Consider the following 16,065-nt stretch of genomic DNA (forward strand, 5'->3'; position numbering starts at 1 on the left):
TTGAGTGAGTCCAAGTACGCAAAATGCCACTTATGCGAATTATTTTACGACTCCTCGTGACGTGTAGAAAGGAGAAAAAGACGGAGCCCTTGTGATGGTCCCGAATGGAGCAATTTCGCGCTATCATTCTCCGCCGTATTGAAAAATTTAAATAAGTGGCTGCTGTAAGAAGGGAGCTTTCACCGACTTAGACGGACGGTGACATCATGTAATGCCCCAAAGCCGCAAGACCATCCCGCCCGCTCTAATTCTGAGGTGAGCCTCGGCGAGATGAGGAGCATTACGCGGGCCGCTTTTTCTACCTTCGGGGTCACCGACGGAGGTCATTTGGCCAGGCGGGCTATCGTTTGGACTCGTCACCAATTTTACGCTCCCAATTCTTTCATCGCAAAGTGGGTAGCGAACACACTAAAGTCGGCCACGAGCCCGTCTCTCGGCGAGCCGTGACCAAAAGCCCGTTCTGCTACCAGGACTCTCTGTTCATTCGCAAGAAAGGCCGGTCTTGTTTCTGACGAGACACAAGCCGTCACCACACATTGTCCCTCTGGGCTCGTGAATTGTGGGAATTCTCAAATGTTCTCATTGGCCATTTTAGGAATCCCCGCCAGCATCCACTGTTTTACTGAGAATCCGTGTGGCTAAAGTCAAGGCCTACGTTCAGGGTTTACAAACATTTTAAACCAAATCACAGTGCGGCTGTGTATGTGGGCGAGCGAGTAAGACGGTGTGTGTGTGTGTGTGTGTGTGTGTGTGTCCATGAGGTAAAGGCCTCCTGTGCTCTGGAGTGAGACGGAGGGCATTAGTCAGATTTGACCAACAAAGAGAGTGTGAGAACGCGGCTTTCGGGGATTAGACCGACACTACAGACTTTTAGGAGTCCGCAGAGGACCAGAGCCAAAGAAAGAGCAACAGTTGAGAGTGAGGAAAAGGTGGACTAACATTCGTGAAGGAAGGGGATGAGAATGGAGCAGCATATATCCAGACAAATGAGTACATCCGGAACAAAAAAACACTGACTCGTTGATCGTTAGTGAAAACTGGAGAGAAGGATGAGGGGATTCAATTTGCGGTGAAAAATGGATGCCGCATTTAAGCCTATCACTGATTGACAGATACTCCATTTCACACCTAGACTTCCATTCACATCAGGGTATTTGTGACCCTTCTTTATCGGTCATCGGAAGCAAATAAGAAGAAATGAAGGAGAAGCCGGCAGGCCCAAAAAAGCACCGATCGGAATGAGGAGTAGTACGGCGCCAAGTCCCAGGAGGTGCGCTGATGGATGGAAAAACAAGGAGGAAGGATTAACCCCTCTACTGCATGAGCCACACACAAATACACGGCATGGCACAAGCGGGGCATGGGAAGAAAACCCCCACGTCCGACTAATGAGCAAACAAGTCAAGCGCTGACCAAAGGCGAAGGCGCGGGATTTACGCAAGACGGAGAGGCCGGCTTTTGCCTTTGCCATCCATATGCATTGATTGGCTGCCGTGGATTTTTCCTCAATAGCAATTGAGGAGCACGCTTTCCGAAACGGAGAGCGCTCCTCGCCGAAAACAAGACGGGGGGCGAGCTTCTGCTGTCAAAGACAAAAGTAAGAAAGACACGAAAACCAAAGAGAAGGATTAGTCCTTACACATCTCTGTAGAGCAGGGGTCGGGAACCTTTTTGACACAGAGAGCCATAAACCATTCCTATTTTCAAATTTTATTTCTTTGAGAGCCATACTCAGAATTTTAGTGTAAAAATGTGAAAATGACATGTGACTTTTTGGGGGGGCATTTTACCACTTTTAAAGGACTAAATGAATTATTTTGACAGCACTGTTGCGCAGTTGCTAACCAATGAAAATATGCATGCAGAAAAGTCTAATAAAAATATAATTAAAAAAAAAAAAAGATGATTCAAGTTACAGGTACTATCAGCGCCATAGTGCCGACATGACGCTCTTTTTGGTGCATTCGGGAATCGGCTCTGTCACCAGCGGTTTAAAGACATATTTTACCTCACAGGTTAGCTATGAGCCACATGCACCCATCAGAAGAGCCACATATGGCTCCCGAGCCATAGGTTCCCTACCCCTGCTGTAGAGGCTACGGAGTCAAAAGGATCTGGGTTATGAAGGCTGCCAAAGCCTAATTAAACTGCACAAGTCATTTTTCCTCGAATGGAGTTCACTTTGCAAGGCTAAAACATTCAAATGATGACTTTGCTCGCCGATACGCCTCTGCCTTTCTTTCTCTAACTCCAAACGCCATCTCATTATGACTTGATAAAAATCCTTTTGTAGCGACGCGTGGGCGTCACAAAGCACGTCCTGGTCCCGAAACGGAGATCCATCCGGAGGACAACGAGAGAAAAGACCTCCACGGCATGGCATCTCGCTTGACTTATGGGAAAATGGACGCAACGCCAAGCACACAGATGCTGTCCTTTGGCATTTAGCAACGGAGAGAAAGAGCTCCTACTTTGTCCGTTTCTAATTGTACACATTAACGAGCTCATTTTGGGACTAACTAGGCAAGACAACATTTACTTTGGGAAGCACGAAAATAAACAAAGGGGAAAATACCATGACGCTTTTCAGAGGACGCAATCTGGGGAAGCAAATCTATTTTCCGCCGAGTCTCTGCGTTGATGCTTATTGGAAGCAGAGCGCAAAAACACTGGGACATTAAAACAAATTGCTCAGAGACTGCTTGCAGTTAGCGGCGTGCTATAAAAGTGTCATTTAATCTACATTTGGACTTTTGTGGCCCACTTTTAATCTTGCGCGCATGTTCCGCCGGGCTGAAAGAGCGCCGCGTGGCCGTCGGGGCGAGGATTTGGATGTGCCACCAGATGTTTTCTTTGTCATAATGTGTTTTTAATCACCGACCTCCGAGTCGGATGCCAGCGAGCGCCGCACAATCCCATTTGCATGGCTAGCGTCCCTTCGTCTTCTCTCGACAGGACGCGTTCATCACTTTTAACAAGGCGCCCCGGCAGACATTTTCGACGTTAGCCAGGCATTTGGACCATTTCGCTGGCCGTTTTCGGTCCGTCATCGTCCACGTTTTGAGTAGCCTGCATGAAATGAAAGACGATGGACAATACTGCACTTTACAACGGGGAGAAGGAAGGAAAATGAGCACCGATTGTTGGACTTGCGAGCAAAAATCGACCAAGTCGTCTCCTCTGCGGTGGACGCTAGCAATAGAGTAAAGATACAATTGGACGGGGAAACATTACAAAGCCCATATGTAAAGTGGTCGTCGCTCTGTAGCTTTAACATCAAGACAAAGGCCTGTCAGTCAAAGTAGCATTTGCATTGAACCTTGGCCAATATTTCAAACTCAAATGCTCTTTTACAAGCCTCATGAATTTCCATTGAAAAAAAATGGCCACACTATCGTCCTCCTTTAACAGTTGTCCATCTTTTTCTCCTCCACTCAAACACTTGCTTCTTGATCTCACTTTCTAAAATGTGGCTGGGTTTTCAACAAGGTCCAAGAATGCGGTCAGAAGTCGAGCCGGACCACCGACGTGTCGGCACCTTGGTGGACCCCCACCGCAAACAAACACGTTGGGAGACGGGCACGAGCGCACGGATGTGTCGGCGCCTTTGCGACACGCACACAATCATTGAGATCGGCGTGTCGCTAGGGAGGTCCACATGGTTCGCATAAAAGCCCCTCTGGCGGAAGGGAAGGGAAGGGAAGGGAAGGGAAGGGAGCTGGCCCACAAAGGAAGGCTGGTCATTGAGAAAGAGAGACAGACAAGTGACAGACAGAGAGAAGTGAGAAGTGAGGCTGGCCAGTGGGATAGAGACAACGGTCGGGGTGAAGGACACTGCTGAGGGGGGACTGAAAATTGCTGCCACTCCAGCGTGGCCTCGTCCATCGCCTTTTCTTTTCTTCTCCGAGCCTCGAGTGGCCAATCGTGACGCAGCAACCATCCTCCCACTTTCCTTTCCATCAGCGAGTCCCAATGGAATCTCCTTCCATTGTTTTGCTGCCCGTCGTATCCACTTTGTAAAGTCCCTGGCTACCTTTATGGAGAGCAACTGTCCTTATCCTCCCTCAACTCATTTCAACTCTAATCATTGACATTTCCGCATCGGGCGAAACGGTGCTAAAGTCAAATAGGACATTTTACTTAGAGGGTTCATTTAAAGAGGGGGTATATGTGCAAAAGCGGCCTTTTAATGGAGACCACATACAGTGTATCCAGTATAAATATGAATTTGTTTTCTAGAATCATGTACTCAGAGAGCTCCTTTTTCCCAGCGTTCAACTCAGCCAATGGTGGTGAAGCTAGCAGGCCCATGCGCCCCGCCCAAGGACACATTGATTAAAGGGCCACCTTTTCCTCCTGGAGAGAGGAAATCCCTCCAGAGACAAGGGTGAGAGAGCTTGCAAATAAAATGGAGTGCTCTTTGGGCAGATTGTAACACTGGCAAAGAGAAAGAGACGGACGGCGTGGCAGAAACGGCGTCTCGGGAGGGCACGCCGCCGTCCGTGATCGAGAGAACGAGGAGGCGGAACGTGGAGCGTCCCGACAAAACGAGGACGCGGAAGGTCACGGGTTAAAAAGGACGGCGGCGTGGCGGGATATCTGTGAGAGGGCGAGAGAAAGAGAGAGAGCCCAGCCGAGCCGAGGCGAGGCCAGCCAGGAAAGTCTATACTCGGATCAATGGGTGGCCTGTCCTTTGCTGCGTCTGCATTTCCTCTGCCTGGCTGACATAATAAAGCCTTCTCAGTCCCAAGACGTGCGTGTGAAAAGGCGCCGCTTGTGTCTGTTGGTGCGCAGGAGACGGAATCAATCACCCCTTTTGCACCCAGGTATTTTCTTTAGTATGGTAGGTCAAAGGGAAGTTTCTATGGACTCGCCCCATCAAAGAAAAGCCACGTCTCGGCCAGTTCCGCCCGCCAAGCAAAACCAGAGCGCGCCAGGACCACAAAAGGAGGAGCGGCGCCCGTCCGCGACCAAAATGGCAGATGATTTTGCGGTTTCACGGCGACCGGCTTTCCGCCGCCCAATGAAACGCCCGTTGCCCGATCATACGTCATACTGACGACCTCCGCCGCGTTCTCGTTCAAAGATCTCGACGTCAAGTTGAGTTCACAATAGGAATAGTTTGAACTAAAACGTACAGACGGCTCCCAAAAAGTCCATCTGAAAAGCGAATTGGTATCTAGCATTCATTCCATCCCTCCCAAACTCACACACACACACACACACACACACGCACGTACTTGGAGGGACTCGTGACCCGGCGCTCTACGTATTGTGCAATGGTTGTTGTGTTGTTGGCCCCAAGTCACTAAGCGACTCACTACAAATGTTTGTCCCTTGTGAGGCAGGACAGGCTCAATACAAAGTTGACTTTCCTGTGATGTGGATTCGATCAAGATGTGGAAAAGGAAAGGAATTCTTCCCTTGATTCAATAAGCTCAAAGAACTCTTGTAAAAATAGTTGGCGTGTACAGATTTATTGGAGTTGTTTCTTCAGGTTTGAGTCAAATCAAATATGAATGGACCATATGTCCAATTGCATCGTCATCTACTAACAATTAACGAAAAACTTGACCCCCCCCCCCGACATTAATCGTAGTCATCCATTAAATGTGCCGAGCCTTCGTCGTTCGGACTTGATTAAAGAGGTGAAAAATGGGGAATGACGGCAATTGATTAAAAAAAAAAAAAAGATAGACAGTGAGACAAGAGACAAAAAGGTATAAAAATAGAGATGCGGGATGAGAAAGATGAATCATTTACTGACATATGGAGAGTAAGGTCATCAAGGTTTAAATATTCATTAGGCGTGTCAAGTTGAAGCTTTTAGATCTGGAGGAATTAAGTTCACTTCTTTCTCCATTTCATGTTTACAATGCCTGAATGATGCATCAAAACAACGGTTATAAATACATCTGCTTTCTCTTTTTTTGCTATAGTTCCTGGAACCTAGTTGACAATCCAAAAGAAAGCACCTTGTTCACATGAAGGCTGCCGTCAAAGTACGTCGCTCAAAGTGACAAGGACCCGCTCCTATTTTCTTGTGCAATTAAAGCCATTTAATGTTTGGACAAATGGTTTTTGGGCCTCAAATTGGTGGATGCCGGCCAGCCGCGCTCTAGTCCAGCTCTAACCCTATTTCATCGCATGCATACTGAACAATGATATTTGAAATGTTTTCAATGTCAATTGCCCCCCAAATACGGAATGATTTCGCTAACTCATACAGTATTTGTGACAGTAGTGCACGACTTACTTTTGTTGTTTGGGTCTCTTTGATTGGGCGCTGAGCAGCTCAGGGGTGTCTGCCTGTCTGCCTGCCTGCCTGCCGGCCTGCCTCCTGGCCAAATTCAGCTGGGGCGGGGGATGACACACCTGCAAGGCGAGTGAGAAAGAGAGAATGAATGAATGAATGACTGACCGGAAGGAGGGAAGCACGCAATCATGAATGGATGGATGGCTACTTGACCATCTTTCTTCCTTAATACTCTCCCACTGTACACAAGTAAGCTCTCAAGTGAGCCACCCTTGCCTCATTTACGTCCAGCCGCCATACACCACCAGCATCAGTGAACCCCCCCCCCCCCCCCCTTGACTTACCGCCGCCCCCTCCCCAACCCCCTGATTGCTTTCTCCTCCGCCCACTGATGGGTGTCCTGTTCCCACTCTCCCTGGGAGAAGCAGACCTCCTGACGTCTCAGTATTGATCCTCCCATCTCCCTATCCTGCTATCTCCCATACTCGCTCGCTTACTCGTTTGCTTCTGTCACACACACACACACACACACACACACACACACACACACACACGCACACACACACACACACACACACACACACACACGCGCATGCATTAGGGTGACAAGATAAAAGGGTTTGTAAGCCCCGAGGCAAAGACAGATAAACATGAGACCGTAGACTAGAAAACATGTCGTTAAAAATAGTCAAAGCCTGGGTTACACCTTTAGAAGAAAAAAAGATCATCTAATTAACTGTCAAAGGCTAAAGATTTGGTCAAGTCAGCGAATGCAATATTTCACGTGAGCATCCAAAGAAGACGGTTAGCAAGTGGGAGCGTTTTTGAAAGAAACATCCTATTTGTTGTGTTCCCCGAGGGGGAGGGAGGGAGGGAGGAAGGAGAGGAAGGAGAGGAAGGAGAGGAAGGAGCTTCTGCTCGCTCGCATCTTGACAAAAGACTATCGGAGGGAATCCGGATCGTCTCCAAGATGTTGTCTCGGGACTAATCACTTCAACATATGCAAACAAGTTGAACTAGAGAAAGAGGAAAGGTCAGGATGATGTTTTACTCAGTGCATTACGGCAGAAGCTGTAGCTCCGCTCTGTAGAATAACACACTCCATTTTCCGGCAGATTTACACAACGCAGAAGCAATAGGATACGCTTTTTTACTACCTTTAAGCTTCCATCTTGGTGTTGTAAAATCAAGTTATTGCAACTCAGAATATATATTTTTGATTCAATGTACAAGACAAATGGACAGCATTGGTCTTTTAGCATGTTAATAGAATAAAAAGAATGTTTTGAATGACCAAAGTGCTTTTATTTAAGCCTGCTTTTTCAATAGGCCTGTCGCCCAAAACATCAAGAAAAATAAATCAATAAATCACAGCTCTTCCGCCAAACAGAGCCATCATAACTAACGACACGGGACCAACGGTGTAAACAAGCAAACAAATCCCTTTTAAGACTTCCCTTAATAAAGTCACGTCTTTCAGCCAACGGCGGCGAACGAACGAGCGAGCGAGCGAACGAACGAAGCCACCGAGCAACTGCGAGCGGTACACGAGAGTGTGCTTCGCAAATGTTGCCAAGTCCAAATCCCTCCCGGAGGAGGACTTCCTTCTCTTCGGGCAAGGCCTCTCCTTCCCAGCGGCGCCCTCGACGCGTCGTTTGACGTCACGGCGAGCGTCCTTCGGGAGAAGGAGCGGACGCATTTCCGTCGGGCGGACTCCGAGCACTCCCCTAAATGTTGCTGGCCTTCCTTCCCTATCCTATCCGGCGAGCCTTGGAGCTAAATGGAAGGAGGGGGGGGGGTGGGGTTGTCACCGATCGATACCCGCTGTGAAAAACGACGTGACTTTCAGCTGTCGCGGCCACGTCCATCACGTTATTAGCATGAGCTCATCCCGGCGACCAACACACGAGTTGCACTCCCCCCGTGTGTACGTTACGTGTGTGTGTGTGCGTGCCAGCTCAGCGGATGCCCCTTGTCACAGCTCTTATTTCAGCCTTCTGAAGTTTCCTAATTGATTGCAATTAGAGCCGTTAGCAAGCAAGGGTGGGGCCGTGCCGTGGCAGACAGGCTTAGAGTGTGTTTGCGTGTGTGTGTGGTGTGTGTGGTGTGTGTGTGTGTGTGTGTGTGTGTGTGTGTGTATTAGACGAAAGGACTCTGCTTGAAATCAATGAGTCTTTTTCAGTCAAGACGCGGGCGTAAACAACACTCTCTCTCTCTCTCTCTCCCTCCATACATATACACATAAACACACATACGTATGTATATATATATGGCAAGGCAAATAAAGCAGGAAGGGGCAGAGAGAGATGGACAACGGAAAAACAAATAGTATGCCACGCGCTAAAATATTGCAAATAGCTCCTCTCCATGGTGGAAGGAGCTCCAATCAGGGCTGATGCATATTGTTTTAGAATAGTGGATGCCAGTAAAAGAGCATCACTGTGCAACTCTATTGTTTTAAGCTAGGGGGGGATTTTTTATGGTCAAATTGCCATCATATTTAAGCTAGGAAACCTGTTCTCAAAAAATATATACACACACACGCGTACTATACCTAAACATGGGTGTGGGTTAATACCATACTAGGCTAATAGTCAAGTGTGACTTATGTATGTGTTTTTTCCCCTCTGTGGCCTTACAGTTTCAACAGAGCAGAGGTCAGAGGTCGCGGTCACTCAAACTAATACTGACGCTTGCTATGAGACGTCTTGGAATCTCGATTGGATCAATGATGGAGATCACATTTATTTTCTAAGACATTCTACATTTATACGAGTGAAAATAGGAACCAAGTCAAACAATTTAAGGATAAAGTGTGTGTGCGTATGAGAAGTAGATGGTGTAAGGACGACGACGGCGACACCGAGGAGGATCAAAACACACCCTCAAATTACGACCGACCACACACACACACACACACACACACACACACACACACCCACGCAGACGCACACATGCGAGGTGCACACTCTTGTACAATCGATATGCAAAACATTTTGGCGAAAAATGCTTTAAGCTAGTCGCGCGATTCTCTCCAAAGTCACTTTGGTTCAGCGTCAGGCTTTCCTTTCTTTGATAGCAACTTGAGCATTGCAAGCTCCAAAATATTCCAGTGCATTGGTTTTTTTTTTTGCTTCAATGTGATTTTTTTTCAGTAGGCGCATATCCTTTGAAATTCAACTTTTTATGTGATCAGTGTATGTACAAGTCAAAGCTTTCAAATGAGACGCGGCTCCCTCAAAATAAACACAAAGGTGAAAGCTTTGGCTCATACATTTTTAAATAGGAGTACATCAAGCAAGTAAATAGAAAAGCAACAAAAAGGTGTCTGTTGGACTTTGAAGTGGTGAATGTTAGCTTCCACTGCTGATGAGTCAAGTACAGCAAAATGTTTACACAAAAGTTTATCGGGAAACTAACATTAAAGCAAGTAAAGTCACAGGTTTTTTTAATGCTTCACAGATAAGTCCCTTTTCTGGGGAAGTAAAAATGAGCAATGGTTAATGGATGGATGTTTTGGCTTGGCACCTAATGAGGAGTCCTGCCATCATAGTGACGGTCTTATGAAAGTCTTAGGAAACCATATTCAAATTGCCGTCAGTGGCAATGGCTTACTGCAAGATGACCGAGAACTGAAAGTTGTGTTATATTTAGCAAAGGAGTTGTTGTTGTTGTTGTTGTTGATGATGTTTTTTTTTGCCAAGGACAAAGCAACAGCGTTACACAAAATCTGAAGTTTCCGTGGGTTGTATCGGCTCCAACCGCACCGGCAAGCATTTTCATCCTCCGATGAAAAATGCAAACAATAATAAAGTATTATTTTGGCAAGACCTAATGAGGAACATCTGTTAGAGGGATTCCGTACAGGGAAAGAAAAAAAAAAAGGAGTCAGCATTCACGTTGAAAGCATTGCGGCGGTGCCGGACTTCCCTGTACGTAACCTTATAGTCTTGAGCGCTCATTATGAAGGGATGGCATCGGCCCGCCAGGAATTTGGATATATTGCTACATCTGTGTCCACTCTGTCAGGGCATTTACTGGACAGCTGTGTGTGTGTGTGGGCATGTGGACTGGACAGAGGAACTCTAGCCTCACACACACACATATACACACCCCCCGATTGAGCTTGCTACTGCTGAAACAGACACACGTGTGCGTCACCAGGGCCACAAACAGGCGAACCTGAACCTGAAGGCAACACCGAAAGAGGCCAGCAGATGTGATTTTTGACAGCTTGGGCAGTTCAACCGTAAACAGAGATTTTTTTTTTGGTCCTGCGTATTTTATACTCGACATTAGAAAGACCAAAAGACGTTTCCCTAATCAGTCTATGTCGTTGCCATAAATTTGGCAGTTGTGGACCTTTGTCTTTGGGTTAGAGATTTAAGATGTATAAGGTGCTCCTAATTGCACCGATACGTGCGATAGTGCAGGGGTCGGGAACCTTTTTGAAACAGAGAGCCATAAACAATTCCTATTTTCACATTTTATTTCTTTGAGAGCCATACTCAGAATTTAAGTGTAAAAATGTGAAAATGAGATGTGACTTTTTGGGGGTCATTTTACCACTTAAAGTACTAAATGAATTCTTTTGACAGCACTGTTGCGCAGTTGCTAACCAATGAAAATATGCATGCAGAAAAGTCTAATAAAAATATCATTTAAAAAAAAGATGATTCAAGTTAGAGGTGCTGTCAACGACATAGTGCTGACGTGACGCTCCTATTGGTGCATTCAGGACTCGGCTCTGTCACCAGCGGTTTAAATACATATTTTACCTCACAGGTTAGCGAAGAGCCACATGCACCCATCAGAAGAGCCACATATGGCTCCCGAGCCATAGGTTCCCTACCCCTGTCTTAGTGGATATGTCATGTTTGATATTCATTTGCCGGTGTTTATAGCTTTGTATCCGTTCTGTAGTGTTTTTTTTTCCAGGAAAACCTAATTATATTTAAGCAAATATATTACCTTGGAGACTAATATAAAAAAAGATATATTACCTTGGAGATGACACGCGAGTCCAAACGTCTTCACCCAGTTGAACAGACGCCACACCACAGTGGTTATTATTGTTCATTCATTATATGTTGTTGTCCTTTTGCCCCAACGGCGAGCATCTCCCTCGTACTATCAACGCGTTTATCCCGAAATACGCTGCGAAATGTCGAGTTTAGCCCTCTACTTTTCAAGGGCTCACCAAAACAAACAAATAAAAAAATGAGTTGAAATTTCCCCCTTTCCTTGGTGAACCACCTTGCTGTCAATATTGGATTGGAATTGTTCCAGGAGTATTTATATGTTCTTGGTAATATTTAATCTCGAAAGAATGGCGTAGTCCAAAGGTAGGTTGCCAAATGAGTCAAGTCTTCATTGCCTTTTTGCTTCCTGTTTTCTGTTTTCTGTTTTCTGTTTTCTTTCCGTCCGTCCGGAGCCTCGGACAGGTGAGCCAATTACTAGACTCGACGTTGTTCACGCTGTCTGGGAGCACGCGCGCGTGCAGGTACTGACACGCATGCACGCATGCTCGCACGCACGCACGCACGCACGCACGCACGCTCGCACGCACACGTGCACACGCGTGATGGCCAGCGCCTGTCACAAAGCCGATGAATGGAAAAGATGAGCATCACTCCATTACAGTGGCATTTAAGCAGAAGATCTTAAGGAGGCTCGATCCCTAAAATTGGGACATTTTAGAAGGTTTTGGGTGGTCAAAATAGATTGTAACCCACAAACTTGTCTTCACTTGGTCATCGAGTGAAAAGCTTGCCAAACTTCACAACAAATTGCTACCTGTGTGTTTGTTTGCTTAGACTAGAGTCGTTGGGTTACCATGTCGTATTTGATTTGTTCTGCACTTTTTCATTGAAAAACAACCATGTTTGAATGGCACTGGGAAAACCCTCCACCAACCTTATTCACATTTAAAATGGCAATAAGATGCTATTCATTTTAAATTGAGATTTGATTCCATCATATTTGTTTCCAAAGCTGGGAAATCATAACAGCCCCCCCCCCCCCCTCCTCCTCCTTCCCCACCCCTATTAATGACCACAGGGCTTTCAACATCAACCCGTCCGTATACTACATAAGACAAAAAAAAGTCCATCTCCATCACTCCTCGCAATTAATGCTATTCCAGCATGGGCACATTCATATTCATCTTGTTTACATCCTTCAGATCCACAGTGAAATTTTTCCAGCTCAGCGCTTCTTCAATCCTCCAATGACCAGACACAAAGAGGTCATACGCGCAAAGAGCAGAAAAAGGACGTGCCGACACAAAACAAACAAGCAAATCAGCAAAAACGAATCCCCCGGCCTTCCGTGGGGTGCCCGGCGTAAAGCCTGACGCCGTTCGTTAGCCAGACTCAAATTATTCATGGTGAACGTACCATTTGGCGGAGGGAAAAAAAAAATCGAAATAGCGAGGGAAAAGAACCAAGACCTACATTTATAGAAGCAAAGTAAAGAGCGGATTAAAGTAGATGAGTTTCTAATTACACATTCGGCATTCAGCGACGTGAAGTGGCGGAATCCGCTCTAATCTTTATTCTTTGGTAGACAGTCAGAACTATTGTAGCGTGTGTGAGGTATTGCTGGAAAGGCACAATTATTTTGGGATAAAGCACTGAATCTCTAACGAACGAGGCAAAGTACGACGCGGGAGATAAAGACGCAAAAGTACAACGTGAGAGTGGCAATTCCCCATCATTGGCCGTAGGATGCTCTAGCCACAGACCGATGAGAATAATCCATACATTAAGTGATACGTAAAATGCCCTGACAGTTGACAGGCGCCTGAATATATGCGTTAGTATTTTTGTTTCTTGAAACGACTACTGCAAGTCTAAAGCATGGGTTAGCTGGTGACAATATTGAAACCTTTCATTGCTTTTGAGGACAGAAAAGAAACAATATTCCAAAAGTTGGGAGCGACACGTGCAAGGTCAAGTGAATCAATACGTACAACAACAAAAAACAGAGCTTCAACCAAGCGGAAGTTTGGGATTGAGCCACAAACGGAGGAGGAGGAGGAGGAGGAGGAGGAGAGCTAGACAAAAAGTGCCTTGGAGAAGGAGTAAGGCACTAGCCCAGAGTGACGGTTAGCAAAATGGCATGAAATTGAGGTGAAAATTGCCCCGACGCACCCGAGGCTTGTCGGGGCTGGGGATAGGTGGCTCCAGTCCCATAAGATAGCCGCCGCCGCCTTATCTGTGACCGTCAGACACGCGCCGTCGACACGTCACGTCAGACGTGAATAAACCAACAAACGCCGTGCATCCTTTGGCCAAAGAACACGGCTCTTTTGGACCTCCTGGCCGAAGATCACTGGCGTTTTGAATTGAGGTCAACATTGGAATGGCTGGAGTTTGGGGAAATGGACTGACTCATCCTTACAACTTAGCTGTCACACCTACAAACAACGTCGATCAATACAGGAATTCAAAAGCAAACGTTTTGCTCCAATGGAACAAATTGGGCCCGCCGCTCGGCAACCTGAGTGGGAACTCATTGGAGAACCCCGATGTCCACAAATGACCGACACCCAATACAATTGGAGTTCTAGTTCTAACTGGTGGATTAACCCCAAAACTCAATTTTAGCTCAACCTGTTCATTGGGTACACAGTCGATTGGTCGCCGGTCTTTTGGTCGCCCGGAAGGTAAGTGATAATTACCATTTAAATCATTGCTCAAATTCCCTAAATACAAACTGCAAATTACTATGTAGTCATACTTAATGCCGTATTAATTATTAGGCTAAAGAAAAGCTCCAAATTTCCCGGACTTTTATTGTTTTCTGTTGGAGAACTTGCTAAGACCCTGATGGACGTCGCTTCTTAAAGGGACAGCGCATGTAGTACATACAAACTCTTCTACACTCACACGTCGGCTCAGTGAAACTGATCATGGCCATTGTTGCCTTTTATTCATGCGTAGACCGTGTTGTTTTACCTTGTTTTGTCAGCGGTCTTTTGGTTGTCGGTCTTTTGGTCGCCCGTTGTTGCGGTTCGGGCGACCAAAAGACGGCGACCAAAAGACGGCGACCAAAAGACGGCGACCAAAAGACGGCGACCAAAAGACGGCGACCAAAACACCGGCGACCAATCGACCGCACACGGTTCATTGGAGCATTTTTGGTGTCATCCTCGCACAGGACGCTTGTCGATCAATAGTCCGTCGCCCTCCAATAAGTGGCGAATCCCGTAGAAGATGAAGACTATTACATTGATAATATAAAAGCCATGACCATCCTAATGTACCTTGATTACTTTGGCCCCGTGTCTGGGTCGGAGATTGAATTTTTTATTCCCCGCTTTCTCGCCGTAAAGGCAACTAGAAGCAATCCAAAGATTGGACGCTCATCCCAAAGCGTCCCTGTTAATTGCCAGCCTGGGCTGCAGGATATCCATTGATTCTTGAGCCACCACGGCCACACGCGAGGAGATGGGAATTCCTCGCGCCGAGGAAGGGCCGGCTGCACGCGGGCCGTGATGGCGCCAAGTGTCCCAGAGGCTTTGGCGTCCTTTGCTAATACGTACAAGCGGTCAGCACAATATAATGAGCTAGTCACAGCACGGTCAAGTGCACCGAGCTGTCCGGGTACGCCGTCAACAAAGTCACGGCAAAAGTCGCCATCCAAAAGAATCGCATCCCAAACCCAGATGCTATCACTCCACCATTTTTGAAAGACTATTATCCCCCAAAATGGCATTCCAAACCCAGATACTATTCCCCAACAATTTTTGAAGGATTCTTTTACTAGCGGTGATTTGAAAGTGAGCCAGTTCAAACTCTTTCTTTCCACTTTGGCGTCCCTCATCGTTCAGCGCATCCATCTGGCCACCTTTAAGCACCTTTAGCACCTCCCCCTCATTTTCCTGCTATCTAGCCAAAGGTAATCCAGGGCATTTAAGGTTGGTGTATCTTGCTGACCATAAAGATGTTTTACAGTCTTCAAGCCAGCTTGTCCAAACAGATGAGGGAGCGCAAGGGGGGGGGGGGGGGGACCCTTGTGTCATAGTCGCGCTTCAGCGCCTTCTAATTATGCGCTCCCCGTAGGAGAGCGGCCGGAATATTTCATAGAGACCTCCGAGAGCCGTAAAACGGCAAGGAGTCAGTCCACCCAATGCCGTTAGACCAGCGAATCGGCGACGCCGGCCGGGCGTTGAAGTTTCCCGTTTCGTCAGTGAATTCACGCATGCGTTGCCTCTTGCTGAAGAAAAAAAAACGTTTTTAAAAACGTGGGCCTCCTCGTCACGATGTCGTCAAACGAGTACGGCTCCGAAAAGGGAAGAAAAAAAGAAGCCTAGTGGCTGATGTGATAGGCCGCGATTGCCGGCAACCCGTACGCCCACCGCTAATGTAAATAATTAAATGTTCTCCGTGTCTCACGTGGGCCTTGCTTTTTTTGTTTTGTTTTTTTGTCTCCTGAGATGAGGGGGCGAGCAAGCGAGCAAGCGAGCAAGCCAGGAGCTCAGCATCACGACAATGAAACCCAAAAAGCGCTCCCGCTCCGTCGTGTCCTCGCCAATTCATTTCAAGCTAACGTTACATATTTCAAGAGGAGACGTCTCCGCGCTCCCATCTAAATTTAACCGACGGCAAACAACTTGGAGCTCCCGTACGTTTCCTGTTTTTCCTTTTCAACTCAATTAGCCGCAAGAGAAGGTTTTGCGAGAGGGAAGGATTCGGCAGAACCGCTACGACCATGGCAAAAAAAAAAACATCTTTAAGCAGCGGCGGCGGCGGCGGTCATTGCTCTTTCTAAAATTCAGCTCTGCATGCAGGCCCTGTCAAATG

At 46.8% G+C, this 16,065-nt stretch overlaps 1 protein-coding gene across 3 annotated transcripts in view; it reads right to left on the reverse strand.

Moving 5' to 3' along the window:
- cntfr (ciliary neurotrophic factor receptor) overlaps positions 1–16,065 on the reverse strand; it is a 74,783-nt gene that overhangs the window by 52,604 nt on the left and 6,114 nt on the right. Inside the window, exons 1-2 of one of the 3 annotated variants that reach the window (XM_077621935.1) lie at positions 11,260–11,683; positions 6,257–6,375 (exon numbers count right to left, since the gene is read on the reverse strand). The exons of 1 other annotated variant lie outside the window; for it this stretch is intronic. The gene's annotated coding sequence lies outside the window, so the exon portion shown is untranslated. Of the gene's footprint in view, positions 1–6,256; positions 6,376–11,259; positions 11,684–16,065 lie in introns of those variants that run through there. One more of the 3 variants, XM_077621934.1, reaches the window with a different exon arrangement.

Source organism: Stigmatopora argus, chromosome 16 (assembly GCF_051989625.1).
Source record: "Stigmatopora argus isolate UIUO_Sarg chromosome 16, RoL_Sarg_1.0, whole genome shotgun sequence".
NCBI lineage: Eukaryota > Metazoa > Chordata > Actinopteri > Syngnathiformes > Syngnathidae > Stigmatopora > Stigmatopora argus.